Source organism: Pithys albifrons, chromosome 8, assembly GCF_047495875.1.
Source record: "Pithys albifrons albifrons isolate INPA30051 chromosome 8, PitAlb_v1, whole genome shotgun sequence".
Lineage (NCBI taxonomy): Eukaryota > Metazoa > Chordata > Aves > Passeriformes > Thamnophilidae > Pithys > Pithys albifrons.
Genome location: NC_092465.1, coordinates 29,168,645 through 29,180,782, shown reverse-complemented (window position 1 = coordinate 29,180,782; position 12,138 = coordinate 29,168,645). Strand labels below are relative to the sequence as shown.

The 12,138-nt window shown below is 43.4% G+C and overlaps 1 long non-coding RNA gene across 3 annotated transcripts in view; it reads left to right on the top strand.

Annotated features, from left to right (window-relative positions):
- Positions 1 to 1,057: 1,057 nt before the first annotated feature.
- Positions 1,058 to 12,138, top strand: part of LOC139675050 (uncharacterized) — a 28,466-nt gene continuing 17,385 nt past the window's right edge. For 2 of the 3 annotated variants that reach the window (XR_011698412.1, XR_011698413.1), the window contains exons 1-2: positions 1,058 to 1,576; positions 4,835 to 5,066. This is a non-coding gene — a long non-coding RNA (uncharacterized lncRNA). Of the gene's footprint in view, positions 1,577 to 4,834; positions 5,067 to 10,874; positions 11,037 to 12,138 lie in introns of those variants that run through there. The other variant, XR_011698414.1, reaches the window with a different exon arrangement.

Genomic DNA, 12,138 nt, shown 5'->3' with positions numbered 1-12,138 from the left:
CCCCTCCATCTCCTCTGGCACCAAGGTGAGGGCAGCATTTTCCACGCCTGCGTCAGGTGAACCTGGATGTTTCCCATCGCCTCTAGGGAAAGGCTTTGCTTGTCTTCATCTCAGAGAGGTGTTGGGGGCATACCACAGGTGTCTCTCAGCCTGGGAAGCCTCACTGTAGGTTTTGTTCAGCCTGCAGTTTCCAAGTCTCATACGTTGTTCAGCCTGACCTACTGTTGATCTGGCAGCCTGTCCTATTTGCATGAGCAGCTAGGAGATCTTCTGTGCCAAGTGAATGCCCTCCCAGCTTGAAAGGGGCCATTACTCCCTCTGCTTAACAAAGCTTCTGCACCCATGTTTCCTTCTGAATCGGAGTCCAGTAATACAAGCCACTCTGTCACTGTTACCAAAACTCAGGCATGCTGGAGAGTCCATACTATATACACAGGTAAGGTTGTAAAATGAGCCCTTTCTATGACCTGTGTAAAGAGAAGTCCCTTGGAATTGGTTTCCACTCTCTCTCAAATCATTAGGGTGTGTGAATGACTGCTGACTAACAGAGGGGAGATGAGAAGGGACAGGAGTCTCTTGAAGGCCTGGAGCAAGACAGTATGTTTTTGTTTTATGGAGAGTAACTTCTTGTGTTCTGACTGTGTGGGAAGCAAGTGAATTTTTCACCTTGACTTCCAGATTGTATGGATGAAGCCTTCCTGGGTGAGGGAAAGCTGAAAAAGTGTGACTACTTTGAGTCATTGTACTCTCATGCAAACACAAAACAAGTTGTACAGCTTTGGCATGATCCTCTGCCTGCTAATTTTTTCAGTGTTTATTTTGCGTTGTTTCAGATGGATTTAAGAGAATATAATTTATTCACCACCCATTTGGCATCTTTATCTGAAATTAATATTCATCTGTGGTTTGAGTAAAATTAATATTTCAGACTTTAAGTTATGTGTGCACATAATGTATGATGCCCAACACTGCTGGTATCTCAGGCTCAAAGCCTTCTACAGTTACCCGAGTCTCACACATTTTTTAGTGTCTGCTAGACGAGGATGGGGAACTTTTGCTGGCCTGTCAGAGAGCCATACCTGGCTGCAGCAGACCATGTCCTCTAGGATGTGGATGGGGAGGCTGGCAGAGCTGCCCCCCTTGGGAACTCAAAAGCCTCCTCCTTCAAAGCCAACTGTGAGCCCTTTTCTTTCCCTTTCAGCAACAGTGAGCTGTGCTGCTCCTCTCCAATTCCATTTTCGCATTTGTCGTGGATTTCTTCCTGCTAAGTGTTTTCTTGACTGTGCTTTCTGATTTTTATTCCTCCCTCTCCCTCTCTTCCCTTTTGCCCCCGTAAGCATGGGGCAGTTGCCATAAAGATAACAACCTTCTATCTGCCTCTGCTTTTCTCTCATTCTTCAGAAGGTGCTTCTGCCCCTCTGGTTGAGTCAGCTGTGTCATCCCAAATGTGCCAGCTCTCCCTGCTACTTGCCATGTGAGCAGGCTGTCCTGCACACAAACGAGCTCCATAGCCCTCTCCCTGGATGGATGACTGAGCCATTATACTGGACTTCAGGCTCTTCAGTAAGTCACACTGGTAAGTGCCCAGTTGTGTAGGATACCGCATCTCCAAGCAGTCCTATGGCATGACTGGTCCCAAAGATCCTCCTGGTTCTTCCTGGCTCTGTGCCCCTAAATTTCAGTCCATCTTCTACCTTCAAGCTGCTGGGGACCCTGGTCTGCTTGGGTGCAGTGGCCAGAGCAGTGATAGTGCCAATGCCATGAACCCCTGCAAGCCTGGGTGGGCTGTGCAGGACAGAGGCAAGGAAGGGATGAGGGACTTCACCAGGGTCGATCTTTTCATTTCCCTCCCTCTGTGCCCTGGCCATGACTTTGGTTGCTGCCATTTGTAGCTGACTCAGTAGCAGTACTAAGAGATTCAGTGCTGATGACTGGCTGGGAGATGAGAGATAACTGGTTTTTCTTGCAATCTAATCTCACACCCCAGGGAGAAGAGATCATGTGGAAACTAAGCAAAGTGCTGAGAGTTACTGTCCTCTGCTGACCTCATGAATATGATTATCTGAAAGGATGACTTTTACTTGGCAGCTTTGTGCATCTGTTCCAGAGCTATTATCTTGTACGTTGATTCAAAATGATCAATATGCCTTCAAGAAGCTTGTCCTGAATGCTTCTGACAAATTATTAATAGAAGTAATTTGAGCAGTCGAACCCTTCAGAAAACTTAGGCTTCACTGTTCAAAAGCTTGGCTGCTGGGAATGCAGTATGCAAGATACTAATTTTGCTTTACATTTTCCCAAGAAGAATTTCTGACAGAAGAGAAGCTTTGCTCATTTTGAAGTGCAATAGAAATAGCAACATTATCACTCTGAACTCAGAGCCTAGATTTTATCAGATGCAGACAGAGGTACTGAAGAGCCTGTATTTTCCTCCTGTGTTCACATTTAGAGAAAATCTTGTGTCTTTATGTGGCAAAAATGAACAGAACAGCAGAGAACTTTAAAAAGCTCAGAAAAGGGCATGTATTTGAACAATTTCTCAAGTACTGCATAATAAAACCTGTCCTGCTTCCACCAAAATTGGAATAAAGGACAGAGATTATGAACTAAATGGTACTCCTAATGTGCAGTATCAGTTAATCACTGGATGTTACAGAAAATATTATCTTTGTCACCTTCAGTAGGGCACACGGGATTTGACTAGAGGCAGAATCACAGAGATGACTGTCTTCCCCGCAGAGACTCAGATGGAAGAGACACTTTGACAGGGTAAATTAGATGCAGGACAAAGACCTTCTGATCACAGCTGGTGTCAGTGGGCTTATTTTAATGGGAAAACTCTGAGCTGAGGGCAAACTATGCTGATGAGTCAGTTGTGTGTTGGGATAAGGGAGTTGTAGGAGTTTTATTTTCAGTACTTCTGAGATTTCCTGTTCCCTACTGACACCACTACTAAAATGTTAAAAGATCTGAAGGGATGGAAAGCAGGCTGCTTTAGTGTTTGCTTTCCTGCCAAGCAGTCACTAGCAGGGCAATTTTACCAGTCAGAACCCTAAGCAAAATTTGCTGCAACTTTGTAAAATCTGCCTCTGTCCTTCAAAAAAGGAAGCATTTCCTCTAGAGAAGGCACTGACTCGGTCCTCTGAAGCCTAAAGCTGAGTTTGAGATATCCCATCTTGCTTTGGGAAAGTGCCTAATCCTTGTCTACCTCTTTAAAAGTGTGGCTGACACTTACCTAGCAAGGCTGGCCTGTTCCTGTTGCAAGCCATTCCTGGCAGTGACAATGCTGTAAGTTTGAGATCCTGCCACCACAGCATCTCCATCTTTCTTGTCTGAAGACTTTTTGCACCAACTGTAGGATAGCTATAAAAATTGAAATGCAGGATGTGGAGAGTACAAAACTAGTTCATATAAAAACGGCCTCTGTCATCAAATTGCTCTCCAGTATATTGGATTGTGGGTCAAGGCTATTCAGCTGTGTGCCAACTGACACTACCTCTGCATTTCAGGCTCTTACTGCTTTTGGTGATTGCTACTTGTCCTGTGGCTGATGGTTGAGTGTTTTGGGTATCAAAACTGTCCCAGCAGCACTTCTAAGCTGGGATTATGACTATGAAATAGTAAGAAAAAAACAAAGTCACTACTTTCTCCCAGTGTTGACTATAGAAAATGGATTCAACAGATGACAGCTTTGAGATAACCCAGATGTGGATATGTTTTCCCAGAACTGGAACCTTGCAGTCACAGCAGCCATACATGTGCACATCCCCTCCAGCCCCACCGACCTGTTATCCAGTGGGAGCAGCCATTGACTGGAGCAGTCTCTTTGACACTCCAAGTCCTGGTGGCTGCAGCAGCACCAGGGTGCGGACTGACTGGTTTAATACTGGTACAGCTCTGCTGAACAATGTTGCTGGAGCTGAAATAAAGCTGAAGTGACTGAAGCCAGCAAACTCTGCTGACTGGGTGAAGGATGTTCCAGCTGTACAGATCACTGTGTAATTTCCAGAAATATATCTGCATTTCTACTCCCAGAGTGGTCTGAAAAAAGCTGCAGGGCAGCAGCAAGGGCTACAGGTGGCCAGTGGCTCCAACACAGCCCCAGTTCTAAGGGGAAAACTAGTCTAAACATGTAAAAGTCTGTCTTTGTGCATCTGTGTCTGAAGCAGACAGATGAAAAATCTTTCTCATGCCACTGAGCCAGTGGCTCACCTGGCTCAGCATGAGCACTAGGCAAGCCTCGGGGGCAGCCTGAGCACCAGCTTGTTGAGAACTCGTTTTGGGAAACTTGTAGTAACCTCACCTTTGCAGGTGCCCAGTTATTCATGCCTGTGGTGCCTTCATTGCCCACACCATGTGGTGCTTATGGACATGGCTCAGCACAACTGTCTGTGGCACCATTACCCTGCCTGGATTAGCATGCACAGTGTCTGCTTCTTATAGAGACAGATCAGAAAGCAAACAAGATGAATATGTCCCTTATTCATACATCACCAGTAACCAAGCAGAGGATGAAGGTGGAGGCTTCAATGGAAATCACCTGAGTGAAGCCAAAGTTGCTTATAAATTTAGACTTCTTGCCAAGATATTGTTTGGGAAAAAAAGCCAAAAACCAGAAACAAAAGAAAAGAAAAATTGCATTTTGAAATCAAACTGAGCCTTGCTTTAGGGTTGAAGAATCTTGGGGAGGTTTGTGTGTGTTTGTTTCTTCTTGCACTGTTCTCCTGGCTATTCCTGCTTGAAAGCTTTGCTGGACAGTGACTGAATCCTTTTGTCTTGCCTGCCAGAAAGCAGATCATCACAAGCGAAATATTTAATGTATCACATTTTGCAGACAAATCAGGAAAGAATTTGGATGCTTCGCTTACCTGAACTTGCTGCCAGATCTCACAGGCCATCATATTGAAGCGATGTGGCAAAAGCCTGCTCTGCAGTAACTCCACAGGAGCATCAGACTATGTTAAAGATTGGACCATACTCTGAGCAAAAACCTGAGTTGATCTGTCTTTGGACACAAGGGTTTGGTGGTTCTGTTTCATGAAGCGTCTGTTCAGAGGGATTATCTGGTGAGTAGAAGGATTTGGGTAATCAAGTGTGGGAAGCTCAGCATTGATGTTAAATGTGCCCTTTGTGCACAATGTTTATGTCCCCAAAACAGTGTATTCAAATGCTGATTACAACAATAATCTGTCTCCTGAAAAAAAAAACTGGACAAGAAGCTGGCTCAAAGTCATCTTTTGGACATGATTATTTAAAATTCTCTTTCTTTTGAGATCATTGCGTCAGAAATGAGGTCTTCCTGGGCACTCTGTGCACCCAGCAGCTGAATGTCCATCACATGAGTAACGATTTTGGTGCTGTTTTCGTAACTCTGCTCAGTGTTTGTTTTCCAGTAGAGGTCCAAGGCAAGGGTTTGGCGACCTTGAGGTGTGACCAGAGCGTATGTGGGGCATCATTCCACATTTTCAAAGGGCACGTTGCATCTGCATCCCCACTCAGTGCTGAGGAGTTTGAGGCCACTGGAATTTGACTGTGAGGCTGATTCTTCAGAGGCAACATTTTTCCTTAGCCCTGTCTCAAAGTTTAGTGCAAAATCTCTAGGAAAATTTCATGAGGAAGGTCTAACCACAAATCCATAGAGGTGGTAAAAGGGAGTAGGTAGGAAAGAAACTTGCTCATCACCAGTCTATTTTATATGTTGTGAAATAAGGGGGGTTTTAGTATGCCAGCCAAGTATTCTCAGAAGAATAGAACTATCTACATGTTTTATCTTCAAAAACACTTGGGGTTTTTTCAACTTTCTACCGGAAATTAAGCTGCTGTTTCCTTGGGCGGATCTGTGGTGGTGTGTGCCTGTGTCCCAAATTCTTAGTAGAGGGGGGAGGAGTTATGTAACTGGCATGAGGAGATCAAAATTCCTGCTATGCTGGGCTCACTCAGTAAAAATGGTATCGGGGAAAAACATGCCAAAGTAGGCTTAAATAAATAGAGCAGAGGCAGTGAACCTGAATGACATATGGAAGGGTTATGGGGAAGAGGACAGTCGTTTTAGTTGTGATTTAAGGTTTATAAGGAGCAATGGCAGATTAGGGGTAAACCCAGTTTTCATCTGTATGTTACAAACAGCTGATCATTTTCATTAAAAGGTTTTTTCTTTTGTTTTTTTCTGTCTAGTCTTAGCTGTCTGGCATGAAATCTGACAGTCTGCATAGGATCAGATCCTGTTCCCACTGAAACCCAGTGTAAAGGCTTCCACAGGCTTGTCAGCTTTCCAGGGTCTAGTGAACATCACAATTTTTTATCAAGCAGATATGGGTTTACAGCAACTGCTCCTAAATCATTGAAGTTATTTCTTGGAAAAGATACAATTTGTTAAGAAAAGAAGCCCTCTTAAAATTTCCTAACGTATAACACTCTGATGACCATTAGCATCCTAAATGCCAAGCATAAAGGAAAGTCTAGCATGGCATTTGATTTCCTGAGTGCTAAGAAACTAGCTAAGAACAACAAATATTGTCCCTGTTTGGTTTGAAATGCAGCCATGCACATGCTGGCACTCCTGTGTAGTCTTTTACAGCTCTGCAGTGTTTTCCCACTGTGCTTGTCGCCTTTGTTCAGGCAGTGTGTGTGTGTGAGTGTGTTTGGAGCTTCCCATTGAGACTCACACTGCTCACCTTTAGTGTACTCCTAATACCTGCTTGGTTTTACCAGGCTTTTAAAGAATTATTCTGTTATGTCTGGAAAACAAAAGAGGAAAACTATAGCCTCATGTTATATTAGTGTTCACTTATTTTTGCTTATTCATATGCACTCTGCTCTCTGGCTTTCTCTGAACTTGTAACAGAGGTACATTTCCACTGCTCAGGTCCCCCTCTCTTCTTGAGCCTAATAAAAGCTATCTATAGAGCAGCCATGTAGGGCTTTCACAGTGCTAGGGTACACACAAGAGGAGGTCTGATGGGCAAATGGAGTTGGTAAGAAGCCAAACTAACTTGAAGGAATTCCAAGTTAAATAGAGACCCTTTAACAAATTTCCATTGGGCTCTGACAAGGTTAAAGCAGGATGTGTGAAGGGCAAAATAATTTCTCATCACTCAATAGCAGCAGAAGGTCTATAAACCCTGGAGGATCATTGACATTTCTTGCTCTTTGCCTCCCATTTTTGGTCTGCAAATTGTCAAGGCCCCAGTCTCTTCAGAGCCTGGACACTCTTTGGCAGTCTTAGCTGGCTTTGGAGCAGAAGGATCCACTGGAAATTCCCCTGGTTCCCCTTAGTTATTACACACTGATCACAATATCTTAATGTCCCCTGCAAAATTGAGGAAATGCCCAACTTTGGTAAATGTCAAAGTGTTCAGAGAGGTGGAAAGAGGAGGGATGGGAGGAGATAGGAAAGAGAATGTTGCTCACTTTTCCATTTGGGATTGGGATAGCTGAGTCTCACTGAGCTCTTCCAGGTCCTACCACTGCTTGGAAATGAAAAACGGGTGGAAATGATGGCTTAGCTATGGCAACACTGCAGCTGGGAACTGCTCATTGCCTGTGCCAATGTGCTGTTGTGGAAAAACTCTTCAGTACCTCTGCTACCCTTCAAGCACTCTGATTTTCCTTCCATCCTCTCTCCATGCTCTCGCAGTCCACTGCTAGGAGGCCTTGTGCATCCTGCTTTGTGGTTGGCCTCCTACTCCTGGCCCTTGGCTCTTCTGTCAGCTGTTTTCAAACAACATTTTGTGCCAATCTAATAAACACCAGATATTTAATATTTGAGAAGAAGTAATCTCAAATAGTTTTCTGACTTGTGCTGTAATACATTTTTCTTAAACAGCAACTTTGCTCTTACTCTTCCCAAAGTGATGTAGCACTTTGAAAGCAACCATATTTGGGCCTCCTTTACCTGCTGTTTCACATTTCTGTGATGAAAATTCTAAGTAAAATCTCATTACAAGGTCTTCAGTCACAATCCAAAGGTTAATACTAAGGGTTCATGCTTGGCATTTCTATCAAATTATAGCAGGAATACTTGGTTCCTGTGCAAGCCACAATTGCTGTGCTATGCCAGCTATTGCCTGTTATTATTGGCATCATAACAAGGAATCGCTTGGTCAGAGATAAAACTGAGCTATGATATGGCAATGCATCACTGTGGAGTTTCATAGGGGAACCCTTGATAGAAAGCCCTGTTCAATCATGTAAATGCTCTCAAAATTTGCTTTAGTAGATATTCTTGTTTTCTTTTTATCAGCCTGAGAGGAGACATCTTATGAGGAATTTGCACAGGAACTCGGACTGTCAGGCCAATAAAAATTTGCACACTCCCAACTAAAATGCAAAGTGACATTTGGCAGAGGGGCTGCATGTGGCAGTGACAGAGTGTGTGCTGGGCTGCTGGTGAGAGAGCAGGACCACTTAGCTCTGCAAAGCTTTCAGTTCATCTGGGCCAATGAGCCCTGTTGGCAAGCAGGTGCTGGCAGGCAGAGCCACTGTGCTGTGTGCTGTGCAGCGTGGGCCAGGCTGATTGAGGCTGTTTTATTGTGAATCAAAAACTTGAGTCTGTGACCAGCTGAACACATTCAACTCCTGGTAGTGAATGTAAGTGTAAACATCCCATACAACTGGCCAGTGACTCCCTTATGTCTTTCCTGGAGATTTGTTACCAGAAGACCCTATTCATTTTGCCTTCCTCAAGGAAATTTGAACCTGTGCACTGTTAATCTGCTTATGTGGAATTGTGATGTTCAAGGAGATCAGTTGTCTCTAGATGGTCTGTATATGCCTCTTCTTTCTGTAAGTATTTTCTATGCATATTTTTAAAATCGCATAGGAGAAAGAACAGCTTTTTCTCCTTACACCCAGTGCCAACAACAGACTGAGAAACAGACAGACATACACTTAAAAGTCCAGTGCTTCATCTCTGTCTCTGCAATATCAGCAGTACAAGTTTTTCTGTGAAACAGAGCAAAGTTTAATTTACTTCTGCACTTCAGCTCTGCCTACCTCATTGTAGATTGGCAGAGGTCCCTCCTGGGCCTGGCCTCTGTTTCATTATAAGTTTGGCTGCTAAACATGGTGGAAGGGCAGGGAAAAGGGATGTAGCTCAAATAATCCAGACAATAATTAGACAAGCACTGTTGCTGACCAGTGTTACTCATCATACCTACTTTAACTTCTTGGTTATGCCTGCAGAACATGATGGAGACGTCTGGACTAGCTTTGAGTAGGACAGCTCAAGCATTAGAAGCTGTAACAGACTGATAACACCAAGTGACTGCCCTTGTTTGGACACCTCAGCTAGTTCACTGGAAATAGTCTGACCCATTCTCCATAGTATTGCCCTGTCTCTGCAGGAACACATTTCTTTCTGCTTGGAATAGCAGAAGGGTCTTTAGTTTTTCTTATGCCTCATAAAACACAAAGACATCTTAGACCCAAGGATGCTACAGTGGTAGCCATAAATGCTGTTATTGGAAGCCACATTAAACCAAAGGTTTTCCATGTGTTTGTTAAGGTGTGACTGTCTGGCTTTGCTTCTAGGTTCTACATGAGCACAAGTGCTAACCTGCTACTATGTTGTTTGAAAACAAGCACCTGAGACTTTTGTGGATGCCAAGAAAGGTCATTACTCACTGTGTTGAAATGCAAAGCCATGATGGGAAGGTACAAAGCAGGAGTTGTTTTGTTACTGTGCATGCTTCTGGTAATGAATGCTTGGGGTTTGCCTCCTGTAACCATGGGTTAAAGGGAGGTCATCCCCATCAGAACTTGATGAACCTCACTGGTAGTTTTCTCTGTTGTCGCTTCTGAGAAGCAGCATGTAGTGGTGGCAGAACACTATGAAGTTTTAAATCCTTTATGCAGCAGTTTTTACTGCCCATCACAGAGCTACCAGCAAGCAAAATATACCACTTTCATATTCTGCAATGAAAAAGGATTTCAGCAGCTGGGAAAAGCACGCCCAGTTGGTATTTCATATACAATATGCAATAGTGATAACTATTGTGGTAGCCAATGCAACAGTGATAACATGGACTTACAATCAATGGAAATGTATTCATGAATTGCTTTTTTCATGGTTGCACACACACAACATCCACTGGGTGCCAGGAACTGCTGAACATCTAACTTTACCTGTGCTCAAGCTAACAAGACTTTCTGTAACATCTAACTCCCAACAGTGTGGGAAATGCAATTTGAGGCTTGCTAGGTCATGGGCTATTTGTGCTGTTCGTTATTATCAGACAGAAGTGTGAGGCTAAGATCCAACAAGGGTGATGATTTCATGCTTTGGATATGAAATTCCAATTTTTCAGAGGGGTGGGGGTGGGGAAAAATATCTGTGTGGGATGTACTTGGTACTGGTTCTGTCTCCTGCCTGAACTCAGGCACCTAAGGGTTAGACTTTTGTTGTTGACTCCTTTTTCTCAGTTGAACTTACAGCATCAGTGCTGAACCCTTATGGCTTGATGCAAAATCAGCACAAAGGGATAAAATATTTTTAGAAAACTTCTTTTTATCTTTAATGTCTGTGGTGTCTATCCATGGAGAATTTGCAATGATTTAATAGCATTCTTATAACTAGCATGATCTAGCTGGCTTTGTAGAGAGATGTAATAAAAAGAAAAGACAAAATTGCATAGTCTTGGGAAAAGGAAAACAAAGTACACAAGCACACAAGAAGGCTGAGAAAAGTCTGTTTCTTCCCCATCACATCAGCTGGTTTAATACGAAGCATAACTTCTCTAAAACATCTGCCTTGGATATAATCCATGCAACTTTACAGAACAAGACACATGTTACAGTAGGATGTCTTGGAACATCCTTTTTGCATTTCTTTCCGGAACTAGCATTTCCCATTTCTTTGTTTTATATACAGTATCCCTGGGAAGGAAGAAGCCTGACCTTCGTTTACAAACTAATCATTGATTATGTGTCTGGGCAGTAATTTAAAGAAACAAAAGTAAAAGAAAAGAAAAAAGAAAAAGGCACTGTGCATATTTGGATGACAAGTCAAACAGCAAATCCAAAGTCTCTCTTGCCAGGTATGCGTCATTCTAATCTCACTCTGTTGTCCCCCAAAGGATCAGTTGGGTTTGTAAATGCACACAAATACTGGGGAGTGGCAGACTCTCTTACAAATACAGCTCCTCTAACCTTTGTTCTCAGTACTTGTCAGCCAGAATCAACAGAGCCTTTTTCAATACCTTCATTTTTCTCTTCCATTTCAGCGTTGTCTTTCTAAGCCTTTTTTGGTTTTGATGTAATGTGATGCTAATTATTTTATAAGTCAAAATGTTGACAGGCTTATGCTTCCTCTGTAGGTTTAGAGCTTGTGGGTGAATAGCATGTCTCTGTGCCACATTTAGCTTTGTGCTTTGCTGGAACAAACTGTTCCAACACATCAGTGTTTTTCTCCTAGACCTCACCTTTCTGCTCATATGAAACACAAGCTGCTTGCTGTTTCATATCTTGATCATAATGAGCTTTTTTTTTTCCTACACTGTCTTCCTCCTGTTGTCACACCTTTTCTACATTGCTATGATCCTTCAAGCAGGAAACAAATCTCTTCAAGCCAAGTGCTGTTCCTCATGGTTGCTGTGTGTTTAGGCTGTGGTGCTCCAGTGGCCTGGGTTCCCTGGAGAAGACCATCGATACCAAGGACATGATTGTGGTTTCCAGGGAACTGAGAGGCATTGAATTTGCATCCTGTGTTTTGATGCCAAACTCTGGAAGGAGATTCTAGACATTTCTTGGTGTCTCTGTTTTGTTGTAAGCAGAAGCTGCAGTTGCCATGGATATGTTTTGAGATCTTGGGATGAGAAGGCGTGTGCCATGGTGCAGCCTGTGCGTTTAGACAGTGGTCATTTCAGAGGTAGCCAGATAGACCCAAACTCAGCAGTGCGAAGTCCAAACTTATCTACTGAATGGACAGAAAGTACCTGGACTAACAGGAAAGAAGGATTAGTTGAACATGATTTGTGAGTGCCAACCAGTAGTGAATGCAGCTCAAGAATCAGGAGTCAGTGGAGCTGCTGCTCAGCAGCAACATGCAAAGCTACTTCCGTCACAGTCCTGTGCTGGGAGCAGACCCCAGTCCTGGAATGCTTTGCATCACACCCACTGTGTGCTGCTGCTGGAACAGAG